This window comes from Nycticebus coucang, chromosome 7 (genome assembly GCF_027406575.1).
Source record: "Nycticebus coucang isolate mNycCou1 chromosome 7, mNycCou1.pri, whole genome shotgun sequence".
NCBI lineage: Eukaryota > Metazoa > Chordata > Mammalia > Primates > Lorisidae > Nycticebus > Nycticebus coucang.
Window position 1 is genome coordinate 88,693,099 of NC_069786.1, and position 17,255 is coordinate 88,710,353.

Sequence of the window (17,255 nt, forward strand, 5' to 3'; positions counted from 1 at the left end):
GGAGTTGAGCTGAAATGAAATGAAAATTCACCCTAGGCTATTTATTGGTTGGGAAAGTGACACCATCCTTTTATTTGGTTTTCTAAGTCTGATGACTGTCTTTGTACCTACATAGAAAGAATATACTGGGGAGTGAAGCATGGAACAATGAAGAGCTAAAATGTAGAGGAGCTTCCCAATGACCATGTGTGAACACTTGGAAATAACCATGTCTGGACTGTTGATTTACATAGTCAATATATTCCCTTCATTGCTCAAATCATTACTGGTCTCTGAGTGGAGGTTTTTCCAACGTTTTGGTGTTGGTTGGGAGAATTTTAGGACACACCAAGTAAGCCAAGCTAGCGATAGCTTTTTAGTGAGGAGAGTAGGCAGGCTTGAGAAAGAGCAACTGCACTGGGAAGAAGTTGTTTAGATCTTTTGTGGTCTTTCTAATTGAGGGGAGGAATGTTCAAGGCCAAGGGTTGGCTTTTACCAAGAATTTGGGTAGCAATTCCTAGTATTGAGTTCCTTCCCATTTTCATACTTATATGGTTGTCTCAGAACTGTCATGGCAATTTCAAGAGCAAAGAAATTAAAAAAACTGCAATGTAAATGATATTACAATTAGCCAAGGTTTAACTAATGTGGTAAAGGAAGTGAAAAAGTCAGTTATATGGTGGCTCACGCCTGTAATCCTGGCACTCTGGGAGGCTGAAGCAGGAGGATTGCTTGACCTCAGGAGTTCAAGACCAGCCTGAACAAAAGTGAGATCCTGTTTCTACTAAAAATAGAAAAACTAGCTGGGTATCATGGTGGGCCATTTAGTGCCAGCTACATGGGAGACTGAGGCAAAGGATTGCTTGAGACCAAGAGTTTGAGGTTTCTGTGAGCTGAGCTGACACCATGGCAACCTACACAGGGCGGCAGAATGAGAGCTCATCTCAAAAAAAGAAAACAAAAAAAGAAGCTCATTCTTGCCTGTGGTCATCAGCCCCTCTAGTTAGCTTCTGCTTACGAGTTATTTATTTTAATACCTACACCTGATTTTCAAGCCCCTTACATTTGGTCTCAGCCTTGTCCTCTGGTCTCTTACTCTCTAATATAGCCACTTTGTGTTGGGTCTTTTATGAAAGGTGGCCAAATCTGCCCAATTAAATTGTGTTTCTCAAAGTCACATGCCGTATAAGGGATAAACAGGGTCTCTATCAAGTACAATTCCAGAGACATTTCTGTTCAGGATATTTCTGAATGATGACAGACTCGAGTCGATATAAGTCACGTGACATCTGTCTGATGTCATTGGATTAAGACCTACTCGGGACAGGTTTAGGTTTCCTTTTAAGCCATGATAGAAGCCATGGATGCCTGAAAGTTCTACAGATACTTGTATGTGTCTGTGAAAGTAGATGTAAGAAACTTTTTAGAAAGCTGAATGAGCTGTTAAAATCTATGTACTATACCTATTGGTATTAATTTCTGAGACTTCTTTCCTATAGTCTTGCATATCAAAAGATAGACACAAGCTGAAACAGAGGGTCCATGTTGAAGGGGTCACAGAAGGTAAAGTTAAAATATGAAATAAAGGCCAAAGTTATAAAAGCTTTGAGCACTAACCCAAGGCATTTACAACTAACTCTCTGTGTAATGGAAAGCCCTTAAATGGTTTGGATGAGAAAGTCTTTAAAAGATTAATAGGACAACAATATGCAGATGAGAGAAGGGAAAAGACAGAAGGCAAAGAAATCTATTATTGGTCTGTTACAATAGTTCAGGTTGAGATGAAGAGGTAGAGCAGTGGGTGGGGAAAGAATGGGATGGATGGGAAAGACATGGTGGAGGAGTCAATCAGACTTGGTGGCCTGGAGAATATGGGCACCAGCAGGGGGAGACGAGTCAAAGAGGTGCATAGAACTAATTAAGAAAAAAAAAGATGACTTAGTTTGGGAAACTAGTTGGGCTTGGTAGAAGAGCTGCCGAGAAGATAATGCGTTTAGTTTTATACTTGTTTGAGCCTTTTTCTATCTGACTTTCAGCGGTCTTGGAAGTTGAAGGCGGTATATAGAGTGGGAGGTAACCACAAGGTGGTACTGAAATTTGAAAATGGCATTCCCATAGCTATACTTACAAAGAGAAGTAGGAAAAGTGACTTTAACCTTTATTCATAGCCTGGGATTGTATTGACACACCTAAAGAAAAAATGGCTCATTACAAGAGGGTTGTTTGGTAATGAAATATATTAAATAGTGAGTCATGGAGACCAACTTTGGCCATTCCCAGTTTGCTATTTAGTGGCACAAAGCCTTAGGCTTGGTGTGATTGGCTGAGAGGGCCCCATGTATTGCTGCATGGATGCTCCAGTCTATTTTAACCTTATGCTACTTCATCGTTTGTTCTAATTTTATGCTCACCAAATCAACCTTCTAATTTTAATTTGATTTCTACGCCAGTAGGAAAATTCCTTGTGGGCAGCAGATCCCATTACATTGTCTGTTATTAAATTGTCACTTCTGAGTTTCCACAGTGTTGAGTCATCATCTTTACCATCTGCCTGACCCTGGGGCACTGGCAAGACTAGGTTTTTCTATCTGCAAAGTAGAGGGCCAGTCTCTGTCTGGTGGAGACCTAGCAGGGTCAAAACTCCCTGGAAAGGCCTCGTGGTAGATGGGCAGCTTTCTCCCTGGCTGTTCTGACTTTTTTATGAATTCTTCTCCTCAAGTGTGTATACTCCCTAACTCAAAACATACCAGGCAACCAAGAATTCAACAACAAAGCCTCCGAGGTGCTAGAAGAGTGTCACAGACTGCAAGAATTAGTAGCTGGGACACTTGAAGGAAGGTACTGGTACTGGATCGCAAAGAAAATCTTATTTTCTTTGTTCATTTTTTGTGCATGTGTGATCACGAAAGCTACTCTTAATCACTGTAGGAAAAAAATGAGGAAAAAAAAAAGAAGTGTTAATGCTCCTATGTGGAGGCAATGCCAGTTTGCACTTTGGCATATTTCCTCTTGGGCAATTTTATCTTTACTTTTAATTTATATGCAATTTTAAAAGCTTCATTATCATGTTCCCAATTCCACTATAGATTGAAGTAGCAATTTAGAGAAAGGGAGGAGTAAATACAATTTTTTAAAGTGCATAGTGCTCTGGAGTCATTTAATAGGTTATAGCCACGCACAGCTCAATAACTGTTGGGGTCAGTCACTGGGTTCTACTTGGTAAAATAATGACGTTACTTTTTGATGACCTCAAATTATCTTTAAATGGTTAAACTTTGTTATACTTCCGAGATATGAAGAATACACGTTTGAACTATATCATTCAAACTAGTTAAAATACATAAGAAATGAACTCTTAGGTGTCTGGGAAACTTGGCCATACAAAATGCTTCCTTTTCTCTGGGTTTCAAATTGACAAGATATAGTTAAAACTACTGGTTGTCTTCCCAGCATTTGTTCTGCTTTTCTTCTACCATGTAGTAGCCTTGCTCTTGGTAGGACTGAGCACACCTCTGGCTGCAAAGAAAAGCTCTGTGTGGTCTAAGCTACTCGTGATCATCACATCTCCTCACCACAGTAACTGAGTCAGCCACGAGCCTGCAACCAACAGCTCATGGGGTTTCTCTGACCAGTGACCATACAGAGGTAGATGATGACTCTAACTAATCAAACAGAGGAAAGCCCTTAACTCAGTGTTTTTCAACCTGTTTTTTGGTTTTTATCTCACAGTGCATTTGAACTTATACTTAAAATTCTGTGGCATACTTAAATTATGTCGATAAAAAAAGAGTAAAAAAAAAAAGAATGCATTTACTGTGCTTTGAACTTCTTTCAAAACAATTTAATTAATTATCTTTAAAAATTTCAGTGGCACACCTAAGATCCTCTGGTGGCACCCCTGTTGAAAATCCCTGCCTTAACTTCTGTTCAAGGACTGTGCAAGAGAGGCTCTCTTCTTCTGCAATCTGAGATATATATTTGAGTTCTGAAACTGCTGCAACTACTTTTTTTCACCATAAAAATTCCTGCCTGAGGATTAGTACTACCTATGAAAGAGAGAAGACCCAAAGGAGAGAGAGAAGAAGCTAGAATCCTGAAATTCACTCTTTATCTGGGTGGATAATTTGTAGGCTATTTTGATTTGTGTATCCTGTTACTTGCAATAGAAGAACTAATGTTTTACTGTGCTTTGTTGAAAGCGATGGGAGACCATCTGCACATAAATGTCCAGTAGTTTCATTATGGACATGGATCTACAATTTAGGACACCATGCAGGGGATGGATGTGAGTTGGCAGCACGTCACACAGGAGGTGCTCGGTGGGGACATACTGATTGAGTGTGTTTGGAGTAGTCAGAATGGGTCAGGATTTGCTGGAAGAAAAGGCAGAGACTAGCCATCTAGCGACTAAAACTCCAGTTCATACCAGGAGAAATTGGAAGCAGTGAAGGAGCTGCTGGAGAGAGAGGGGTGAGGCATGATCTCATCACGTCGTTGTGCTTAATGAGGGAAAAGGGCCGGCGAACTACAATGTCAAATCCTTTAGAGGTACCCACATAATCAATGAACAAGATAAATTCAGTAATTTGGAGGCAGTTGGTGACTAGGAGAAATGCATAAAAACAAATTAAGTGACTGTATGTTGTTAGATTTGTGATAAACACGGTATAAACAGTTTCCCAGAGATACTGGCCCAACAAAATACAGAGTCACGGTGACAGACACAAATGGATTTTCTCTGGTTCTGCTTGTATTTGCTCTGCAGATAAATCCAGAGGTTTAAAAATTCTTCACACATTTCTGGGGGACTCTAGAGTGTTTTCTGTGCACGACAAACCACTGGTGGCCAAGTGGTGGCCGTCCCCTATTTTCCTCCTCTCCTTCTCCAGCCCTTCTGCCAGACAGGTGATGCTGGCAAAGGCACTGGGGAAGGCAGAGAGGGTGGTTCTGGAAGGTTAGCTCGCCACCAGCCACTTTCCATGGCTTGAGGCATTCACCTCGGGAGTGTCATCACCCCTAGGGCATAACTGGTCCTTAGCTCTGGAGCTCACAAATCTCATTTAGCAGCGCACTGAGACATGGCCATCCCTTTGGGTGGCCTGGCATTACCATGCTCTCACAGGCATGTCTCCTGTAAACCAATTTATCAAATTTTGGAGAGCAATACAACTGTCCAGGTATTAGAACATCTGGATTGGCAGACATTTGGTGAGTCAGGAATCCAGACATTAGGAGTGATTCAATTAAGGAAGATGTGTTGCAGCCAGGATGGACTGATGTGTTGTAGGGATGGTGTTGCCAAGAAATTCAAAATGTTATTGTTTAATCAAAATTCCTTTTCCTCTAGGCAACACTTGCATAATTATTTGTCAACATTCTCTTCCTCTGGGATCCTGGTTTTCCCCTGCGTCTGGGGCTGATTATCTTCTATTCATGTGGTTTTTTTCTTCCAGACGTGAGTCGGTTATACTTGATTAGGATTCCACTTAGAATCAGACACTGGTTCTGCCTCCTTGAGACTGCTCTGTCACCTTGCTTAGAGTTTTAAATGTTCACAAATGTTCCCTTTGTACATTTTTAAATACCAGCTTTGGAGTTTATTCCTACAGTTAAAAAGGTAAACACAGTAATGTAGATACTTTCTAGTTCATTCATTTGTTCTTTCATTCTTTCACTTATTCCACAAATATTAAATGTGTGCGCACTATGTGCTGGGTACTGTGCTACAGGCTGGGCTGATAACGTGAGACAGTTCCAATCCCTTCCTCCTCAGCTTCTCATGAATATTGGGATACATTTCCCTCTAGTCTCTGGATATTGTGACAGTTCCCATGGCTGCTGGAGCCCAAAATGGCAGTGCCTCTGGCAGGATCTATTTATGTCCATCAATGCTGGTCAGTTTCTCTTGTTGGTGGTTCCAGTGACTTAGTACTTTCTAGCGGGCTCTGTCCCTAAGTCCGTGCAGAGGGCAGCCAGGGCTGTGAGAGTGTGCCAGGGAGGACTGAGGGCGCCCTCTTCTAATGCCGGGGACTTCAGTGACAGACCACTCTGCATACTTCCAGCTCTGCAAAACTTCTGGCCCTTCTAGCATTTCTCATTCTTACAGTAGCCTTTCTGTCTAGGACTGTCTGCCCTCAACCCTACAACTAAATTGTACATCTTGACTTAATCTTTCTTTAGAAGGAGTTTTTATTTTTTTTTTTCCTCATGAAATTACTCCCCCCCCCCCACTGCAAATAGAGTCCTGGCTTGCTGCCCCTCCATTCCTTCACCCATGGGAAGTCATCCTGATCCCTCAGTACACAAACCTTAGGGTCGAGTCAATGTGCTTGTAACAGATTAATTTAATTCTATTAAGAAAATATATGTGTACCTACACATAGGAAATTAATCCAGGGCCTAGCAAAAAATCTTGCAAAAGAAAAGGAAGGACAAGAGGGAGGGAATGAAAAAGAGAGAAATGAAGGAGGAGGAACAGAATAAAGAAAGAATTCTAGGGCAGAATCCAAGAAATCAAGCAGTACATAATACAGGCTTTAATAATTAAAGACAGGAAGAATGGATGGAAACAAGTAATGATTTACATTTTTTTAGATGTTGTTACATAAGCACATCATTCCAGAATGAATGAAGAGAAACAAGGCTATTAATTGCCAAGAGACCTAATATAGCTAGGATATGTCACTTAATACTAATATTTAAAATAAAATCCTCAAATACATTTACAAGTTTATATTTCTAGGGATAAAAATGTCATTTCTTCAGATACTTCAGATGCCTGGGGTGAGCCGAATTCATATTAACCATTGCTGAAATCCATATGAGAAAATAACAGTATGGAAATTGCTTATCCGGAATGTAAGAAGGCTGCGGCATCAGCCGGAGAGTCAGTCTGTGGCAGGCTTTTCACATCCCTAAGAGGCACAGCCGCCTGCTGTGAGCCACTGAGGCCCCTGCTGTGAGATGGTGTGCTGCACATTTGCAGGGTTTGCTGTATTACTGGCTCTTTGTGTTCTGCGGTTCAAGCAATAAGCAGCAGAATCTGTGAAATAAGGCCATGTATATTAAGGAAATCTCAGAGCTTTTGGTTGCACATATTTGCACTGCTTAGAAATAGTAGTTCCTGGTTCATGCCTTCTGTCCTTGATATGCGTTTAATCAGTTCCAAAGTGTTTCTCTGCTTTGTAAAGCAATAACTAGGAGGCTGATCTTTATGTTTAGGAAAAAAAGGAGGTGTCAAAACCACTGTTATCAGGAGTCTTATACATATGGAACGGTGTCTAATGGGTGGACAGAGAGAGCCGGAAGGCGATTTCTTCCTGAGTTGAAATCTTACTGAAAGATTAATTCACTCTCCCCTAAGCAGAGACCTTCTTGTCCAGCTAAAGAGGCAAAAGAGTTTCCAGACAAAGTGATGTGTGTGGACTGCTCATCTGAGCACAATATAGGGAGAAAAAGGTTTGGACGTGTCACGCTAAGTCCTTCCTGTATTTCAAGACTTTGATCTGGATAAAGTGAGAGGAGAGTGACTAAGCTAGATGGCAGAAATGATGCCATTGCAATGGGATCATACTCTACATGGAATTCCCAAATCATAAAAAATGCTATACTTGCCATGTTGCCTATTTCAGTCTTAAGTAAAAAAAAAAAAAATTAACTTGAATTGACTCAAAGAAAAAAAAAAATAAATGTTTTGACCCCAGGGTATATGACAGGTCAAGGCTGGATCCTGCCATGCAATGACTGTTGTCAGGAACCTGACTTATTTCATGACTTGACATGGCTTTTTCTTGGTGTTGCTTTTCTTTTTTGGTTATTTCCAAAGAGCTGAAGTCTTATATTCTACTACTTTAGCAATGCCAGCAGAAGGATTATCTTTCTTTCCCAACAGATCCAGAAACAGTTCTCAAGCTGATGCACAGTGCTCCAGATTGGCACATGTATCCATTCCTTAATCCACTCCTGTTACTTTGATTGACAGAACCTGGGTCATGTGCCAACTCTTTCTCCTCAATCAGGTTAGGCTCAACCCCACGCGCACTCCTGGTCTCTGAGTGACAGAGGGATGTTTCGATGGCAAAAACAAAAACAAGAAACAGAAAACTTAAGCAAATGGAAAGACATTTCATGTTGGATAGAGTGGCTTAACCTCATAGAAATGTCAATCATCTTAAGTTAATAATAAATTTAAGGCTAGTCCAACAGAAATAGCAATAAATTTTTCCTCTAGAGCTAGACAAATGAATCTAAAACTAACCTGAAAAATAAAAGAACTAGGCAAATGAAGACCAATGAAAACATTGTGCTTTATTCTTCCATTAATGTTTCTAATATTACTTGTCATCAGCAATAAGCAAAAAGTATCCTCTACATGTGTTCATGTGCATATGTGCAAGATTTTTCTCTAGTTATCTCCTTGGAAGGGGAATTTGTAGGTTTTAGGATATGTACATCTAGTGAATAGTTATTTTTTAAAAAACTATAAAAGTTAAAAATAATTACAGTGTGACTTATTGTATATATTTCTGAGCTATATATGTATAATTATTTTCCAAGTACACTTTAGCTAGTCATCAAAAGCACTGGGAATAATGATGCAACTCCCCCCACTGAATTAGAATTGAGAATGGAGTTTACTCAACAATTCACATAGTAATTATATTGGAGGAAATCTAAAAGTAATGTGCATTGTGATGCTGTTAACTGAATAATCTCTGAGTTATAGTTTTATTAACTCTTGGATGAACTTTGTTTTCTTTAATCATTTAATTCTCTGTCATATCATTTATTATTGTTGTGGATCAGGAATGTAGCTGGGCTTGTTGATACTGGATTAAAGTTTCTCTTGAGTTTGATTCAGTTGTTCAGCAGGGCAGTAGCCCTGTGAAGGCTTAACTGGGTCTGGACCATCCACTTGCAAAGTGGTTCACTCACATGGCTGGCAGGTTGGTTCTCTGCATGTTGGCCTCTTGACTAACAGTCTGTAGGAGCAGGATCACTTGTGGCAAGCATATGAGAATCCCCACGTGGAATTTTAAAACATCATCTCCTGTCCCAAGATTTTGAGAGGCTATTTCCTTGCACTGATGGGTACAAGGAGAAATTTAGAACTAATACTATATGTAATAAGAGAATTACTCAGATGTTATAATTTTATGAAACGAAAGTCACTGGGCAATATGTTTGCCAGTTTTTGGATTATATCAAAAAGCCATCTTTATGACAATACATTGAGGTGAGTATTATTTTCTCTAATTTATAGATATGAAAACTGAGAGTGAGTCTACTTAGGTGATTTTTCTATGAATCTAAAAGTTTTTATTTTATTTTAAATTTTTTATGAAATCATAATTGTGTACATCGATTCATTTATGGGGTTCAGTGTACTGATTTGATATACAATGTGAAATGCTCACATTGCACCGATTAACACATCCATCACAATTATACTCTTTTCTTAATAGTTTTGAAATATACCATTGCATCATGCCCATTAGGTGAGGTCCCCCCAAATGCCCTCCCTCCTCCCGCCTGCACCCTCTCCTCCCCTCTCTCTCCTCTTCCCTTCTACTTTCTGGACTATAGTTATGTTTTACCATTTGTATAAATGTATAGGTGATTATATATTGATTTCATAGTAGTATTGAGTACATCAGGTACTTTTTTCCCCATTCTTAAGATACTTTACTAAGAAGAATATGTTCCAGCTCATCCAGGTAAACACAAAGATGTGAAGTCTCCATCCTTTTTATGGTTGCATAGTATTCTATAGTGTACATAGACCACAATTTTTTAATCCATTCATGGATTGATGGGCACTTGGGCTATTTCCATGTCTTGGCAATTATGAATTGGGCTGCAAAAAATATCTTTTTTGTAAGATATTTTGATCATCTGGGTATATACCTAGTAGAGAAATTGCAGGCTCGAATGGTAGGTGGACTTTTAGTTGCTTGAGTATTCTCCAAACTTCTTTCCAAAAAGGTCGTATCAGCTTGCATTCCCACCAGTAGTGTAGAAGCGTTCCCTCCTCTCTGCATCCATGCCAGATGGAGCTAAAATGTGAATTTAGGCAGTTGACTCCAAAGCCTGTACTCTTAAAATTAAATCAGGCTATCCTATCTTCTCTTTGGATTTTATTTATTTATAAAATAAAAACTCCATTTTGTTATAAAAAGTTTTAATGCACAATAAAGTAGACAGGATAATTTTAAGGAACAATAACACTCAACACCCAACCCCAACTGTCAATCCACAGTTGTTCCTATCTCATCTATATTCTTCTGTCCTTATTTACTATGAAGGGAGCCTTAAACATCATGTATAATTTCATCTATAAATATTCAGCATAACTTTCTTAAAAGAAAAGGGCTTTTAAAAATATAAACACTATCAGACCAAAAAATTAACACTAATGTTTTATCATTGTCACATATTCAATGAAAGTTCAAATTTCAATTGTTTCATACATCTTTTTTTATTCCTTTAATTCTATGATTCAAGTTATATGCATTCACTGTGATTGATTAATATATCTTTTAATTTTATTTTAATCTATGTGTTCCTTCCTATTTTTTCCAAAAAAGTTAATAAGAAGTGTCACGTGCATACATACAATTAATTACCAGATTAGAATTTTAAGCTATTAATATTATTGGAGATGTTATCAGTTAGGGCAGTTTGTAGGGTATACACCAAGGTGTACTTTTTTTTTTTTTATTTTTGGGGATTCATCGAGGGTACAAAGAACCAGGTTACATTGATTGCATTTGTCAGGTAAAGGCCCTCTTATAATTGTGTTCCACACCCAAAAGGTGTGTCACACACCAAGACCCCATCCCACTCCCTCTTTCTATCTGCTCTTCCCTTCCCCAAACCCCTAACATGTACTAGGTCATTAATTGTCTTCATATCAGAATTGAGAACATAGGATTCTTGCTTCTCCATTCTTGTGATGCTTTGCTAAGAATAATGTGTTTTTACTTCCATCCAGGTTAATACAAAAGATGTAAAGTCTCCATCTTTTTTAATGGTTGAATAGTATTCTATGGTATACACATACCACAGCTTGTTAATCCATTCCTGGGCTTATTAATCCAATCCATTAGGCTGTTTTCACATTTTGGCGATTATAAATTTAACTATAAGCAGTCTAGTGCAATTGTCCTTATGGTAAAAGGACTTTTTTCCCTTCTGGGTAGATGCCCAGTAATGGGATTGCAGGATCAAATGGGAAGTCTAATTTGAGTTCTTTGAGGGTTCTCCATACTTCCTTCCAAAAAGTGTTCCCTTCTCTCCACATCCATGCCAGCATCTGCAGTTTTGAGATTTTGTGATGTGGGCCATTTTTGCTGGGGTTAGATGATTTGCATTTCTCTAATAATTAGGGATGATGAGCATTTTTTCATATGTTTGTTAGCTATTTGTCTGTCTTCTTTAGAGAAGGCTCTATTCATGACTCTTGCCCACTGATATATGGGATTGTTGGCTTTTTTCATGTGGATTAATTTGAGTTCTCTATAGATCCTAATTATCAAGCTTTTGTCTGATTCAAAATATGCAAACATCCTTTCCCATTGTGCAGTTTGTCTATTTTCTTTGGTTGTTATCTCCTTAGCTGTATAGAAGCTTTTCAGTTTAATTAATTCCCATTTGTTTATTTTTGTTGTTGCAATTGCCATGGAAGTCTTCTTCATAAAGTCTTTCCACAGGCTTATATTTTCCAGTGTTTTTCCTATGCTTTCTTTGAGGATTTTTATCATTTCATGCCTTAAATTTAAGTCCTTTATCCATCTTCAATCAATTTTTGTGAGAGAAGAAAGGTGCAGATCAAGTTTTAGTATTTTATATGTGGATATTCAGTTCTCCCAGCACCATTTATTGAATAGGGAGTCTTTCCCCCAAAGTATGTTCTTGTTTGGTTTATCGAAGATTAGGTGGTTGTAAGATGTTAGTTTCATTTCCTGGTTTTCTATTTGATTCCAAATGTCTATGTCTCTTTGTGTCAGTACCATGCTGTCTTTCTTGACCACTATGGCCTTGTAGTACAACCTAAAATCTGGTATGATGATGCCCCTGGCTTTGTTTTTATTACTAAGAACTGCCTTAGCTTTATAGGTTTTTTTTCTGGTTCCATACAAAATGAAGAATCATTTTTTTCCAAGTCTTGAAAGTACAATGTTGGTATTTTAATAGGGATGGCATTGAATCTGTAGATTGCTTTGGGAAGTATAGACATTTTAACAATATTGATTCTTCCCAGCCATGAGCATGGTATATTCTTCCATTTGTTAATATCTTCTGCTATTTCTTTTCTTAGGGTTTCATAATTTTCTTTGGAGAGGTCCTTCACTTCTTTTGTTAGGTATATTCCTAGGTATTTCATTTCCTTTGTAGCTATGGTGAAGGCAGTTGTGTCCATAATTAGCTTCTCATCTTGGCTGTTTTTTTTTTTTTTTTTTGAGACAGAGTCTCACTATGTCACCCTTGGTAGAGTGTTGTAGCATCACAGTTCACAGCAACCTCAAACTCATGAGCTTAAGTGATTCTTTTGCCTCAGCCTCCCAAGTAGTTGGGACTACAGGCACCCGCCACAATGCCTGGCTATTCGTCTTGGCTGTTATTGGCGTATACAAAGGCTACTGTCTTGTGGACATTGATTTTTATATCCTGAGACATTACTATATTTCTTGATGACTTCCAGGAGTTTTGTGGTTGAGTCTCTGTGGTTCTCTAAGTATAAGATCATATCGTCATCAAAGAGGGAGAGTTTGACCTCCTCTTCTCCCATTTGGATGCCCTTTATTTCCTTTTCTTGCCTGATTGTATTGGCTACCACTTCCAGTACTATGTTGAATAGTAGTGATGATAGAGGACAACCTTGTCTGGTTCCAGTTCTAAGTGGAAAAGCTTTCAGTTTTACTCCATTTAGTAAAATATTAGCTGTGGGTTTGTCATAGATAGCTTTAATCATTCAAGAAATGTACCACTTATGGCTATATGCTTCAGTGTTCTAATTAGAAAAGGATGCTGGATTTACGGATGATTTTTCTGCATCTATCGAGAGGTCATATGGTCTTTGTTTTTGCTTCTTTTGATATGGTGAATAACATTTAGGGACTTGCATATGTTAAACTAGTCTTGCATCCCTGGGATGAAACTTACTTGATCATGATGTATGATGTTTTTGATGATAAGCTGTAATCTATTGGCTAGAATTTTGTTGAGAATTTTTACATCTATATTAATTAGCAAAATTAGTCTGAAGTTCTCCTTTTTAGTTGAGTCTTTTCCTGGTTTTGGTATCAGGGTGATGGTGTTTACTTCATAGAACATGTTGGGGAAGATTCCTTCCTCAATTTTTTGAAATCATTTCTGCAGTATGGGAATAAGCTCTTCATTGAAGATTTGATGGAATTCTGGTGTGAATCCATCTGGACCAGGACATTTTTTTGTTGGGAGATTTTTTATTATTTGTTTGAGCTCAGTGCTTGAAATTGGTCTGTTCAGCAGATATGTTTCAGCCAGGCCGAGTCTAGAGAGAGAGAGAGTGATTCCAAATATTGATCCATTTCCTTTACATTGTCAATTTTTTGTGCATAGGCTATCTTGTAGTATTCAGAGATAATCTCTTGTATCTCTGTGGCATCTGTTGTTATTTCCCCTTTATCATTTCTATTTATTTATTTAGAAAGATTCTCAAGCTGTTGCCCTGGGTAGAGTGGTGTGGCATCATAGCTCACAGCAACCTCCAACTGTTGGGCTCAAGTGATTCTCTTGTCTCAGTTTTTCTATTTTTAGTAGAGACAGGGTCTAGGTTTTTGCTCAGGCTGGTCTCAAACCTGTGAGCTTAAGCTATCCACCTTCCTCAGCCTCCCAGAGTGTTAGGATTACAGGTGTGAGCCACTGTGCCAAACCCCTCTTTATCATTTCTGATTAAGGCTACTAGAGATTTAAATTTTCTATGTCTAGTTAGTCTGGCCAAAGGTTTATCTATTTTATTTATTTTTTCAAAAAGCAACTCCTTGTTTCATTAATTTTGTGAATGATTCTTTTGTTTTCCATTTCATTAATCTCTGATTTAATTTTGGATATTTCTTTTCTTCTGCTGGGTTTAGGCTTAGATTGTTCTTCTTTCTCCAATTCCATAAGACGGCTTGTGAGTTTGTTGATGTGTTCTCTTTCTGTTTTTTGGATGTAGGCATCTAAAGTGATAAATTTTCCTCTCAGGACTGCTTTTGCAGTATCCCACAGGTTTTGGTAGCATGTGTCTTCATTGTTGTTATGCTCAAGGAAGTTAATGATTTTTTCTTTGTTTCTTCCTGCACCTAACTGTCATTCAACATAAGGTTGTTTAATTTCCATGCCTTTGGGGTTAAATGTTTTTGTTGGAGTGGAGTTCCACCTTTAATGCCTTGTGGTCTGAGAAGATGCAAGGTAGAATTCAATTCTTGTGATTCTGTTGAGGTTTGTTTTGCATCCTAAGATATGATCAATTTTGAAGAATGTTCCATGGGCCGATGAGAAGAATGTATATTTTTTAGCTTTGGGATGGAGTGTATACATCTATCAAGCACAATTTTTCTAGCATCTCATTTAAGTCCCTTATATCTTCATTTAATTTCTGTTTAAAGGATCTATCCAGCTCTGTAAGAGGAGTGTTTAAGTCCCCTATTATTATGGTGTTATAGGATATCATATTGCTCAGGATAAGTAAGGTCTGTTTTAAGAATCAGGGAGCATTTAAGTTGGGTGCACAAATATTTAGAAATGGAATGTTTTCTTGTTGTATTTTTCCCTTGACCAATATGAAGTATCCATCTTGGTCTTTTTTGACTTTAGTTGCTTTAAATCCACTCGTACCTGAAAATAAAATTACAACTCCTCTTGTCTTCTGAATTCCGTTTGCCTGAAACATTGTCTTCTAACCCTTAACTCTGAGTTTTAATTTGTCTTTCGAGGCTAGATGTGTTTCCTACAGACAACAAATGGATGGCTTATGTCTTTTTTTATCCAATCAGCCAGTCTATGTCTATTCAGTGGGGAATTCAAGCCAAGCTAGGTTTTGTCTTTTAGTTTGGGTGTTTACTTTACTGGTGATCCAAAGTGATGGTCATTGTGATGTGTGTAGAATGGGTTGAAGTATTTCCTGTAGAGCTGGTCTTATTGTGGCAAACTTCCTCAATGTTTGCTATCAGTAAAATATTTGGTTTCTCAACCAATTTTGTAGCTTGGCTTAATAGGATATAGAATTCTGGGCTGGAAATTGTTTTATTTAAGTAGATTAAAGGTAGATGATCATTGTCTTCTGCCTTGAAAAGTTTCATTTGAGAAGTCTGTAGTCACCCTCATGGATTTGCCCCTGTAGGTCAACTGGTGCTTACTCCTGGCAACTTGCAGAATCTTTGCTTTTGTCTTGACTTTGGACAGGTTCATCACAATGAGTCTTGGAGAAGGTCTATTTGAGCTGAGATGACCTGGGGTCCGATATCCTTCTGAAAGGAATGTGTCAGAATCTTTGGTGATCTTTGGGAAATTTTCATTTATAATATTCTCTAGTACGGCTTCCATTCCCCTGGGGCATTCTTCTTCCCCTTCTGGGATACCTATACCTCATATGTTTGAATGCTTCATGAAGTCCCATAATTCTGCCAGTGAACATTCTGCTTTCTCTCTTTTTTTTGTGCCTCTTTAACTGTCTGAGTTATCTTAAGAGTTTTGTCATCTACCTCTGAGATTCTTTCTTCTGCATGGTCTAATCTGTTGTTGCTACTTTTTATTGCATCTTTAAGTTCCATAATTGACTGCTTTAATTCCTTCAGCTCTGCTATATCCTTTCTATATTCTTCATATTATTTATCTTTTATTTGATTCTGGTTTTGGATTTCCTTTTGTTCATTTTCCACTTTCTCAGAAATTTCTTTCATTGCTTTCATCATCTGTACTTTAAATTTCCCTTTGTCATTTCTAACATTTCCTTTTAGGTGGAATCCTCTGCAGTAACTACTTCATGGTCCCTTGGGGGAGTTGCTCTGGACTGGTTTTTGATGTTGCCAGGATTTTTCTGCTCTTTCTTCCACACGAGTGTATTCTTTTATCTGTTTCCTTGCCCTAATTTTCCTATCACTTCCTCTTGCTCTTTAATTATCATACCTCTGACCTAAGGTTTTGAAGAGTCCTTTTGGTACAGGACTAAAGGATGAGAAGATTGAAGAATAAGAAGGGAAAAAAGATTTTAAAAAAATAAAAAAGAGAAAGTAGAGGGGGTGAGTATAAGGGAATATTGACAAACAGAAGAGAGTCACAGAAAGAGGGAGACAGGAGTAATAAAGATGTGCAGTAGGGTACTTTGACACACCCCTTAAAAATACCCAACCTCTGGGGGTGCTGGGTTGGGTGGTTCCCTCAAGGTTAGCAGCTCTTTGCCAGCCTAGCAGACACAGTACCCTACCTTCACCAAATACACAGGAAAAACAAAGATACTATAAATCAAACCCAAACAAACAAACAAACAAACAAAACCTTACAAGATAAAATTGGGGGAAAAAACAAATAATGGGGGCAGAAACACTAGCAAAAATGAAGTTCTTATTATTAAAGAAGGTAACAATGGAAAATTATATTTACACTAGAAATATGAAGAAAGAAATAAAAATGTAGGTGGAAAATGTTGAAATAAAAAAAAAAATAGGAAAAAACTCCCCAAATCCAAAAACAAAGCAGTATATGTATCTTGCTGAATATTGTCTGGGCAACAGGTGATCTTCTGGAGTACAGGATGCTTATCACAATGCTGATACAGCTATATAAGATCGAGACTGGAGGCCTCTGCTGACTTATTTGCCCTCAAACCCTGCAGGGTTGAGAGCCTGAATCTCTCCTCAGCCCGCTTAAAAGACACTTTAAACCATTAACCTTGGATAAGCAGAGGCTTTCCCAGGAAAGCATGTGTCACTGGGATCTTTCCTGAAGTGGTTGTGTTCTTATGAGATGTGTCCAAACCATCCTCATTCTATGACCCTGAGGGCCAAGGCTGCAAGGCAGCTCTCCTAATGCCAAAAGGTGAAAGCTCCACTCTTCCCCTCCATCTTGGTCCCAGCCTTTGGCAGGGACTATTCACAGTCACTAGATCACTCACCCAAGTTCTCCCAGCCTGGGCCTCACTCTGCAACCCTGAGGGTGGAGCCTGCAGGGTTGCTGTGCCACAATGTCTGTACCTGCTGCCCACAGCCAAACAATGATAGCTCTGTTCCAGCCTAGTGGCTCAGTCCCAGACC